The 12749-nt window shown below is 36.1% G+C and overlaps 1 pseudogene; it reads right to left on the reverse strand.

Annotated features, from left to right (window-relative positions):
• Positions 1 to 528: 528 nt before the first annotated feature.
• Positions 529 to 12006, reverse strand: LOC127202995 (vomeronasal type-2 receptor 116-like; annotated as a pseudogene).
• Between the last annotated feature and the right edge of the window lie 743 nt (positions 12007 to 12749).

Here is a 12749-nt window from a genome sequence, read left to right on the forward strand (position 1 = left end):
ACTCACATTAAAACATGGAATGATAATAAGAGGTCTTGTGGAACAGTGGGAGGAAGGAAAAAGAGACGAGGAGGTGACACAAAGTCGACAAAAAGACCAAAAGAGCCAGCTAACCAAGGCACTTAGTGGTTTGCTGAGACTGAGGCAGCAACCAAGGATCATGCATGAAATGGGCCTATGCCCCCTACACAGATGTAGTTGAAGGGCAGCTCAGGTTTCATGTGGGCCCTATAGTAAGAAGTTTGGGGCAGTTACTGACATGGATTGTGTTGTCAGATTTTTGATCACTTCCTCCTTGTGGGACTATCTTTCTAGGCCCCAGGGGAAGAGAACATGGTCTGTCCTGATGCAACTTGGAGAGCTGGTGTGCATAGGAAGGGGGTCTCCACTAATCTCAGGCATAGAGGAGAGGGGATGAAGAGAGGGAGGAAGGGTGGGACTGGAAGAAAAGAAAGGATGGGGTCTACAATCAGGATGTAAATTGAATAAATAACTTAATTTATCACAAAGTATTCATTAAATATGACCTTAGGAATATGATTTCTCCCTGATATTTTGAAGAGAATTTTTGTCTGGTCTTAATAAAACTATGTAGCGCTTGGGAACAAAGATGCATCCCAGCATGCCTACACTGGAAGCCAAGATGGAAAAAATCTCCACAGACACCATGACCTTGCCCTTGGTACTATGGTAAACAGGGAGGAAAGTGATACACACAGTGCAAAACACCAGCATGCTGAATGTCAGGAATTGGCTTCATTGAATGTATCAGGCAGGTTCCTGGACAAGAAAGCTACAGTTAAGCATCCCAGGGCCAGGAAGCCTAAGTATCCTAGGACACAGTAAAATGCTATAACAGAACCCTTGTGGCAGACTATGATGAGGTGGCCATGCTCAGAGTCTGCATCAATATCAACAGCTGGAGGAGAAGCTCCTAGCCAGATTGAAGAGAGAATAATTTGGATGAGGGTACAGAGAGGAATGATGTAGTTAAGAGTTCCTGAAACCAGAATGTACCTCACCCTTTTTGCAGGAGCTGTGACTTTGAAAGCCAGAACCAATGTGATTGTTTTGGCCAACACACTGGAAATAGCCACAGTGAATACAATTCCAAATATGATTTGCTGCAGGATGCATGTAGCTGAGTTTGGATGGCCAATGAAGAGCAAGGAGCAGAGAAAACAGAACATGAGTGACATGAGTAAGATGTAGCTGAGAGAGCGGTTATTGGCTTTCACAATGGCAGTGTCATTGTGCTTCAAAAATACCCCAAGAACCAGAGCTGTGAAGGCAGAGAAGCACAAGGCCATTAAGGCCAGAGCCATCCCCAAGGGCTCTCCATAGCTTAGAAAGATCATAGATTTTGTGGATGCAGTGAATTTGCTCTGTGTTGGCATACTGGTCCTCTGGGCACTTCACACACTGATCCATATCTGATTGAGAAAGGAAAGATTTGTTAGTGCAGCTTCAGCAGTTTATTAATAAGATATTTCAATAAGTCTGTTGGAAAAGGTTTGCAATATCTCCATTTTATTGCTGACAATATAATTGAAGAACATTGCTGTACAACAATGCTTCTATTTATTAATCTTTATTATTTATATTAGTGTGTCCAAATAAATGTAGCAGATGTGCTGAAAAACTTAGTAATCATTTGGAAGAAGTAAGCATGTCAGTATGAGAAGTAAAGTTTACCGGTATATAAATGTAACATAAAGGTTTTAAATCTGTAGAAAATAAAAAATAATGATTAATATGTCTTTATTTATATTCTAATCTGGCAGTGTTGATTAAGAATTCCTGAGTCTTGATCATGAGAAGCATTAGCTCTATCACTGAGGTAGAAACCTCTCTACAAACTGAGCACTACAAAGCCTTTCATCTTGACTCCACCTTCATGGGAAGCATCCAGCACATTCCTACTTCCCTCATTTCAATTGCTTGAGACCCTGACTCTGTGACTATACTCTGAGGTATATATATATGTATATATTGATAAGTAGCATGGGGAAAGTAAAACAAAACCCACATACAAAAATTACCTAGATTTTTTTTTTGCTTTCTGTTCTTTGTTTTGTTTTGATTTTTTGAGTCAAGGTTTCTCTGTGTAGCCTTCACTGTCCTGGCCTTGCTTTGTAGACCAGGCTGGCTTTGAAGTCACAGAGAACCACCTGCCTCTGCCTCCCGAGTGCTGGGATAAAAGGCATGTGCCACCACGCCCGGCAAATGTTCTGCTCTTCCAAAATAATCCTGAGTTCAATTCTCAGAACCCGTGTGAGATGTTTCACAACTGCCTGCAAATTAATTATAGAGGTATTAGTGGCCTCTCATCTGCATCTGCCTTTATATACACATACCCACACAACACACACACACACCTAAAAATAATATTAACATTTTTCTCTTTATTGATGTAATTATCATTAGTTCTTATTCAGTTTTACATTTAAAATAATTTTATTACAGTATGTTTAATAATTATGGATGGGGTTTGAGTGCCTAGATGTCAGAAGCCATTTCTGAGAGTTCTTTGCCTCCTCTTACTCTATGGGTTCTTGGGGATGAACTCCAGGTATCAGTCTTAGAGGCAAATGATTTAAATGTTAAGCCATCTTATTGGCCAGAAATATCTTTTAAGAACTTAATTTCATTGCATAGTATGACAGGAAAATGTGGGTAAACTATTCATTGTCCATTTCCATTTAGCTAAACATAAATATATAATCATTTTATTATACTGGATTTGTAGGTTGCAATAAAATTTTACTGTTTGTGACTAATTGTTTTCAGTCCAAACCATTCTAATCTATTCTTTCATGAAATTATTAATTGGGCTCTATTCATAAAATATTTGACACAAGACTTCTTATATTAGGTACACCATGTGAGAACAATTATCCTCACATTCCTAGAAACAAATCACATCAGACATTTGAAATGGGTGAAGGAATAACAATTGGGATGCAATCAGAATAAATTACAAGAAAGAAGGGGGAAAAAGAAAATGGGCCTCTACAAATCATACAATTTCGGTCTCATGTTCAGCAGTTTCTGATAATTTTGCAAGTAATTTTTTTATCTCTACACTAATTTTTATAAGCATACAGACTTGGTTTCTAGCTCCTTTGTTACACAGTCCATCAGTTCTGGTGCCATATTCTGTCCTCTGTTCGATTCTGTGCATACACAGTGTACATACACATGTTTAGGAACATATATACATGCAAAAAGAATAAATACACATATTAAAACTTCTTGACTGGAATCTGCCATTCATTTAGTTATAGGGGAAATTAATAACAAGGATTGATCTCACACAGTATGTGCTCACACTGCAGTTTTATTTTGTTTCTTTGAGAAAGTATGATGTGACAGAATATACATCTAGGCAAAAGAGATTTTTCTTGTTGTTATGACATTGTTAGTGTTTGCATCCTCTGACTGATAATGGAGAAAAAGATATATTTTGTAGTTGCTTTTAGACTCCTTCAGCATCCTTTTGTTGGTTGAGAGGATTATCAATGTAAAGTTTATCACATCAGCAAACACTCACTTGTTCCATTAGAAATTTCATTTTCTGGGCAGTGGATACAAATAAAACAACAGGCTGACATCCCCTCTTACCTGAATTTTCTGAATCCAGGACAACAGGCAGTACTGCATACAGAGGACATCATCTGAGGAAATAAAATTCATACTAAGTTTTACCTACTTCATTCATAACTATATTATATTAGGATGTTGAGATATCAATAAGCTTATTTTATATACAGAAGCTGAGGTACCACATGTCAGTTAGCACTTTGTATAATGCCAAATGTGTGAATATATTAAAAGCAAGTTGATGAAAAGTTGAGCTCTTTACCAAATCTTAGACATTATGGAAGCAGAATATTAGTGTACTTTGTGCAAACACTACAGAGCTTGCAACATGATTTCCTTGTTGATTTTCATCAAGCTGACACAAAGTTCAGTAAAAAGACAGAGAACATGAGATGAAACTTACCTGAGAAATTCTCCCTATCAGAATAGCCTGTCTTTCTAACATTAATGCATTTTACTACTTGGTATTCATTGTAGGCATGCCCAGTCTACTAAAGGCAATGCACTTGCTAGGCAAGCATGTGTGAGAAATGACACAGAGCAAGCAAGTAAGCAGTGTTTTCTCAGGGGCCTGTGCTTTAGTTTCAGTCCCCAAGTTCCTTCCATGTCTTCCCTTGTCTATAACCGATGAGCCAAAACAACCTTTCTTCCTCACTTTGTCCTTGGCCAACATTTAATCAAAGCAATGACTTTGCAAGATATGACTAAATCACATCTAAAATGGGAAATATCTCAAGTCTAAATTGATATTACATCCTTTGTATCCTAATGTTTCTTCATCCCTCCCACTTTCACCCTAGTCTGCTCCCCTATGTCTGTGACTGAAGGGGACCTCCTTTCCCTCTATATGATCATAGGGTATCAAAATCTCTTCTTGATATCCTGTTATCCTTCCTCTGAGTGCCACCCGGCCCCCCCATCAAAGGGACGTTGTCAAATGTGGGGCACCAGAGTTAGTGTGAAAGTCAGTCTCCACTCTCTGTTCAACTATAGAAAATGTCCTGTCCATTGTCAAGATCTAGGTAGGGGTTTGATGATTACTGCTCATATTGTTCTTGCTTGGTGCCATAGTTTGAAAAGAACCCCTGGGCCCAGATCCGCTCATCATAATGTTCTTCTTGTAGGTTTCTAGGACCCTCTGGATCCTTCTATTTCCCCATTCTCCCATACTTCTCTCACCTATAGTCCCAAGAGGATGTCTTCACATCTATCCCATTTTCCTGGTAAGTGAAGACTTTCATGGGACATGCCCCTTGGGTTAGTGTCCAATTATAAGTGCGTATATATGCCTTTAGTTATCAGGAAAACGCAAATCAAAACAACTCAGAGATACCATTTTACAAACATCAGAATGGCTAAGATAAAAAATTCAAGTGATATCACATGCTGGTGAGGATGTGGAGAGAGAGGATCACTTTTCTATTGCTGGTGGGAATGCAAACTTGAACAACCACTTTGAAAATCTATCCCAGAAAACTGAGACCCAGCAATTCAACCCCTTGGAATATACCTAGAAGATGCTCTAGCACACAACACGGACATATGCTCAACCATGTTCCTAGCAACCTTCTTCATAATAGCCAGAACCTGGAAAAAGCCTAAGTATTCCTCAGTAGAAGAATGGATAAAGAAACTCTGGTACATCTACACTATAGAATACTACTCAGCTATTGAAAACAAGGAATTCCCAAAATTTGTGTACAAATGGAAGGAACTAGAAATGATCATACTGAATAAGTTAATCCAGAAGCAGAAAGACTCAAATGGTATATACTCACTTATATTCTCACTTATATATATATATTCTCTCTTTTTAAAATACATTTTCACAGTTATTTTGGCACATGGTAAAATTTTCTTTATTTAAGTAATTTATTCAGATTAAATCTAATTTTTATCCCTTCACTTGTATCTTCCAATACCCCATCCCTCCCATTTTCATCCTATTCCCCTCCCCTAGGTTTTTGATTGAAAGTGACCTTCTCCCTGACTATAAGATTGTAGCCTTGGGCTGGAGAGATGGCTCAGTGGTTAAGAGCACTGCCTGCTCTTCCAATGGATCCAGGTTCAATTCCCAGCACCCACATAACAGTTCACAACTGTCTGTAACTCCAAAATCTGAAATCAACGTACATACATTTAAAAATTAAAAATAAAATTTAAAAACAAAGATCACAGCCTATCAGATCTTTTTCTGGTAGGCTGCTTACTTTTTCTCTGAGCATGAACAGATCTCCCCACCAAGAGGAAGTGGTCAAGTAGGGGTCACCAAAGTTCATGTCTCAGTCAGTCACTGCTATCAACACAATTGTGGAGATTGTGGTGTCCATTGGTTAGATCTGGATAGGGGTTCTACGTTTACTACATTCATTGTCCTTTGTTTGTACAGTATTTTTTTCTGACTCACCTGGGTCCAGATATGCCAGCCTTAATTATCTTCTTGTAGGTTTCTAGGACCCTCTGGGTCCTTCTATTTCCCCATTCATCCTTACCTCCCTCATGTAGAGTACCAGTAGGAAGTTCTCGTATCTTTCCCAATCTCTGACTAGGCACTTGGTAAGATTTTAATAACCATTTTGAAGAAGAGTGGAGACAGTGCATATTGCTGCTCTATTTCTGTTCAATATTTTAATGAACATTCTCTATGGCACACTGCCTGCCTAATAATAGCTATCTAGGCCAAACTGGTCCATATCAGCAAAGAATTTTCTAAATCTGCCAACAAACTGTTTATTTTAAAACATGCACCACACATACCTGGCTTCATTCTTATTTTAATTGACTTTTTAATATTTTTCCCTCCATCTAGTACAATGCTTTCAGTCTGTTTGCCATAAAAAACCTATTTTGTCAAGATATTACCTGTTCTTTGTATTCTGACATTTTTCTACATTTACTCTGAGGAGATGATGGACTTCTTTATAATAAATTTATGAATATTTTTATATAATCATATAATTCCATCTTAGAGTGTATTTACATGATTTACCTCACTTAATTGAACTTTTGAATCATGCTAGCGTTTATTGAGTGAAACACACTTGTGTGTAGAGAATGAACATTCTGGGGTGTTGTTGAACTGTCTTGATAGGTGTTTATTTAAGAATTATTCCATCCACATCCATCAAAGTGAATGTTTTCAAGGATTTTGTTTGTTTGTTCTTTTGTTTGTTTCATTTCGTAATGATGTATCACCCACATTTTTATAGAAGGATTCCATTCAGATTAAAAATAACATTTTTCCCATGGAAGGAACAGAAAAATTTGGGGGATAATATTGTTGTTGTCTTATTAAAGAAATCTTGTTGTCTATGGATTTTTATTAGAGAATGTGATCATTAACAATAAATTATTATTGTAGATTATTTGGTGAATATTGTCTACCTGCTGATAGTGTAGTATTTGATCATTTTCTAATAGGTGCTTTTCTGTGGAGCTTAGTGCTTTCTATGTGTTCCTTGATTCTTGCATTCATCATGTGAAGTGGTTCAACGAGCAACTTTCATGGTAATTTTTCTGTGCTTATAAATTCCTGTGATTGTGTCTATTATTGAACTCTGCTCTGTATTCTTCTATTATGAGGAATAAGTTTTCTTTTTTAGTTACTGTAGTTGGCTGTTAAATGTTGTAAATACATCACTATTACTCTCCTCCTGTAATAATGTCCATAGTGACATTGACTGATATACAGATGGGAACTTGCTATGACAGAGTCTTCTGTACTGTAGCCTTCAACTTTATGTCTTTGTTACAAGATAAATTATAAGTTAAATATGTCAAGGTTTTTACACTTACTGATATTAAATATTTGCTATATAAAAGACTTGTTTCTCAATGGGCACACATCTCACTTGAAATTTATGATTACATTATACTGGATACAGTGTTGATAAGTTGAGTGTGTCCTTCTTTTCCCCTTGTGACTCTGGATTGTAAATCTATTCTTTTAATCAGGAACCCTCAAGTCTCCAATATTTTGACTCTTATGTTTTGTTTTATTTTTGTTAGAGTCTGAATTTTCTAATACTTATGCACAATATTCACACTTTGTCATCCTGTCTTTATCTTGAACTATTGTCTTGCTGAGACTTTTTATTTAAAATTTTATTTCATTTATTTTGTTTTTCCTTTACATATTTTCTGTTTGAATATTTTTATTATTTCTTACGTTCATGGAATTCCTTTTTCTTATGCTTTTTCAGTGACCTATTTTATGTTAGTTTTGTGGTCCCTCTTATCCTTCCCGAGGTAATTAATGTCTCCTCACTTTTCATAGAGCATTCTAATAATCATTCTTTGAATTACGTATTTAGCATATCATTGAACATAATCTCATTTAAGACTATGACTTTAACATTTTGAGTTAGGTAGATTTGATATTATCATTTTTATGTTTTTTTGTTTCTGCATGTATCCTCTTATGCATATCTGGAAGCAGAGCATTAGTTCTATATTTTTTTAGTATTGAGTATTATTCTGGTGTATGTTTTTGTAATGCTCAATCAAGCTGTCTTTAGAACACACATGATATTTCACTGCTGCCATTGAATACATATGTATCTCAGTAGTTAAACTTCAGAACCTGTGTTCCTTTACATAACGATTGATTCTTCTTATCACTCTGAGAAGGACTATTAACTGCAAATGCCAGAGTACATGAGCAACCTGAATTCCTGCACTTAACATCTTTAAAATTTAAACAACTTTGTGTTTTCATAGTTCAAATAGAATACCTTAAAAGAAACCACATCAGAATTCATACCTATAAGATACCCCGGAGCTATGATAGAATTTTTATTCACAAATTTCTGCACAGCAAAAATGTCTTACTACCAAATACAGAGAAAGAAACTAATACCGCTTCATTAGTTTGAATGAACTATGCAAGAATTAAGAAGACCAAGCAAGCATACTGTAGTGAGCAGTTTCTTTACATGGCATAATTCAGAGCTGAGGCATGGACAAACTGTGAATAACAGTTGATTTCTTGCACCCATTTTGCACATCTAAGCTCTCTCACATTTCCAGGAATCTGCATCACCTTTCTAATGTCCATATACACCACATACTCCAGTGTTGCATGGACATATATCCAGACAGAAAACCCATATACATATAAAAAAGAAAGAAAATACAAAGTAATAATTCATAGAATATTTAATGTGCATCAAAAATTGTTAATTTATGATTAGAAGGGTTGTAAATTTAGATATTCATTGTCAAAAGGCTTAAGCAAACATATAAAATAAAACTGTTGCCTTCTCTTTTATCACTTTCTCTTGATGGGGTACCTAACAAATCACAGAGGAAGAGTATGCAGGCAGTCCTTATGATACTTGATAGGCTGGGGTCAGTGAGTAGGGGAGAAGGGTTCTTCTACCTGAGGACTAGGGAAGGGGCATATAGGGAAGGAGGAGAGAGGATGTGCCTGGAAGGATATGAGAGTGGGGACTAAGGTTGGGATGTAAAATAAATAAAATAAAAATTAAATTTAAAAATTAATTAAAACTAAAAGAAATGATGAGTTTGTTTTCTAATGCCTTTGGATTTTTAATTTACTGCATCATTACACTTAGCCTCAGTCTCTTTAACTTTTTTTTATCAGAGATTCATAATAAGTGAGGAAATCACTATATTGTAATAAGAATGGTACCATGAGTATATTGCTCACTTTACTGGAAATATTATAAATGAGTGGTCAAAAGTTGTTTCATATTCATATTAAAAAACAAAAACACAGTTATTTTATAGTAATATACAGTGTAACTATTGCATGAACTCCTCAAAGGACTAATCAGAGTCACATAAAAAATAGTGAAAATGAGAAACGTAACAGGAGACCAGAAGTACATTCCTTATGTGACAATTATTTCATTTACTAATTTATATAAAAGCATAAATTGACCAACTAAACGCATAGTGTTTACTTGTATGTAATGGAAATCAGTACAATACTTTAAACCCACCTGTTGACTTTCTATGGCTGACTCTTGCATGTCTTCAGATAAATGCAGCTGTTGACCATGTGGAAAATCTAGGCTAAACTTTCCTATCTTCACCTTAAGTTCAAAATCATGTGGGAGATTCCAAATGTAGAAAATGTCATAATCTTTCTGAAGTTTTTCTTTCTGGTTCAGGGTCACTTTGTCTCCATTAGGACTAGTGAAATGGGTTTTTCTCATCAAGGAGTGCATCTGAAAAGCAGAAAGTGTTATATAATACATATGCCTTTCCTTGATAGGAGAAAATGTATACTGATTTTATCTGAAAAGCAATTTTATTGAAGTTATCAGGTGTTAATTTTCAATGAAATCAAAATTTGTCATATTGTTTGTGGAATTTAAGGTCTCTGAAAAGAAATTAAGAAACACAAGCATAGACAGGCACATATACTTCAAACATAGATGTGCAACACACACAGACACACACACACACACACACACGCATCTGAATGCAGAGAGACCCACATCTATAAAGAGAAACTAACATAATATAGCTGCATATTTGTTTACACACACATTAACATACATGGACACATCTGAACATACAGGCATAGACAGACATATACATCCAAACAGACACACAAGTAAAGAAGTATCCCTAACACATACATAGACATACACATGCACAGACAAATACACACAGGGAGAAATAATGAGATACAAACATTCACAAAGAGAGACATTGAAACAAAAAAAAAACATTTATGCTCACACTATCAAAGGAGAGACAGACAAAAACATACACACACACACAGCAAGAGATATACATATGTGCAATCCAATATCATGAACACACAGAAACATGCACTGACAAATAGAACCAAAAACATACACAAAATCAGAAACAAACATACACAAGGGCATTGAAACACAGACAATTTATGCTCACTTCTAAAAACAGACAGATAGTCTGATGGACAGAAACACACACACACACACACACACACACACACAAGTGCATACATATCTGTGCACACATACATAAACACAGATATACACACAGACACACAGAAACACACTTAGAAACACAAATACAGTGAGAAATATATATTCAAACAAATGAGTGTGTGTGTGTGTGTGTGTGTGTGTGTGTGTGTGTAATAAACTGATTCACCTAACTATTTCTGTGCAATTACACTAAGATTTTGAGGAAGGTGAACAGAGACTACATTTGGGGAGAATCAACTGAGAAAACAATCCCATGAACTTATTACCTCAATTATCAGAATTAATGAACAAACACTCATCTCTTCATCATGGTGACAATTAATGAGAAGAGACTAATTATCTCTCCAGTATTAGAACAGGAATGATTATGTTCAGTTGCTCTGTTAGAGAGTCACATATTTTCACTGAAAAATGGTATCTTTCATTCCAATACCTTTGTATTGGAAATTCTACACAAAGCTCTAGATATTGTGTCAGCATACAAAACATTTACAAACCTATGTTTTGGGGAAATGTTTCCTAGTTCACTCAGTTAATCATCTGAGAGACTGAAAAACTACGACATTGATAAGATCATGTATGATCCAATAGAAGAAACACTACCTTTGAGCAGCTATGATCACCTTTTTTCTCATTGTCAATTGGCTGATTTTCTACCTGTTGAAGAAGAATCTCATGAATGACATTCTAATGAGGAATTGGTTGAACAGTTCTTCATTGTCTTACAGTTAGATCCTGAGGCTTCACAGTTAAAGTTCATCCACTTCAGTCTTGCCAGATATTTATCTGAGTATCTCAGAGGGTTCAATGTCTGGACAAAATTTTTAAAACCTGAAATCTTACCATGGTGGTGTGCAAAAGCAAGATTCCCATGGAATGGGTCAAGTGTGAGATCTCTCTTCCTTGTAGGAACATCCCACTGTGAGGTGGTGATCCATGTTCTTTGTATACCTAGAGATTCCCACATTCTAAAGGCCACAGCAAGAGTACTGTCTGTGTCACCATAAAGGATAAACAACATTTGTATATGATGTCATGGTTTGGTTGTAACACATTTCAGCTTTTGACATGTATACCTCCATGTTCAGTGGGATCATGTTCACAAAGGCAAAGCAGACTGTATTTTTTTTGAATTTCTCTTTTCAAATCGGAGAGAAATTGTGTACCCTGCTCATTGTCAGAGATGGCCAACCCTACCCAGTTGCAGTTTAAATAAAGTAAGAAGGAGACAAGGGCCATGGCAAGAGATGTATCCTCATGCACCATCTGATAAATATAGGAAAATTTTACATGGTCATTCAGGAGAGATGGAAAGGCCCCTAAGTAGGATGAAGAACCTAGGACACAAGGACCAGCATGAGGTAGCATGTACTTTTAAGAACTTGTAAGCACATTTTATCTGTAAGAAGCTCTAGAAATCCCCCTTACCTTTTACTTCTCCTCTTATCCCCATTTCACACAAAGAAATTCCAGATCCCCATCAAGTATCTGAATAATATCATTGAATTACTCAGATTGACCTAAGGCCAGTAAGACCAGTCTCCTCTTTACATTCTTTTTGCATCTTATCCAAGCCACCAATGGAGACACAAATTAATTAAATTTTAACCTCTCACAAACTCTCACCTGCTGAGATTCATGGCTATACATGAATGTGTGATATAGTACAGACGCTTCCTAGTTTGGTCCTGTAAGAAGTACTGTACAAGTGACTACATTGGTACAGTCATAATTAGGATGAAACACATGAGTCAGTCGAGAAACAGGAATGAGACCGTTTACTTCTGACACATTTATAAAATATGGTACTCGAAATAATAAAGACATATTTGGTAGAAGTTCAGCGTTTCTGTTTATTTCATCCAAAGAAAAAGGCAAAACCAGAGGAAACTGACTTTCCGCTGTTGTTCTGTAAAATGGTACAATATTTATTATGTACAGAAGTATGCATATAATCATTTGCTTTCAATACAATGACTATTGTGAACTTGAAGATATTGTCTTTATCCCTATGTTTGGAACAATAATCTTACATAATAAGATTTGTAAACATAAAAATATGGAATCTTGGAACACCTATAAGATTTCATGTGAGTTCATCTACACAAAACATGCATATTCCATGGAAAGCATTTCCATCTGTGGTTATTGAGTACTTGCTCCGAAGGTAAAGACAAGGCCACAGGTTTTGACTAA

Source organism: Acomys russatus, chromosome 19, assembly GCF_903995435.1.
Source record: "Acomys russatus chromosome 19, mAcoRus1.1, whole genome shotgun sequence".
Classification (NCBI taxonomy): Eukaryota; Metazoa; Chordata; class Mammalia; order Rodentia; family Muridae; genus Acomys; species Acomys russatus.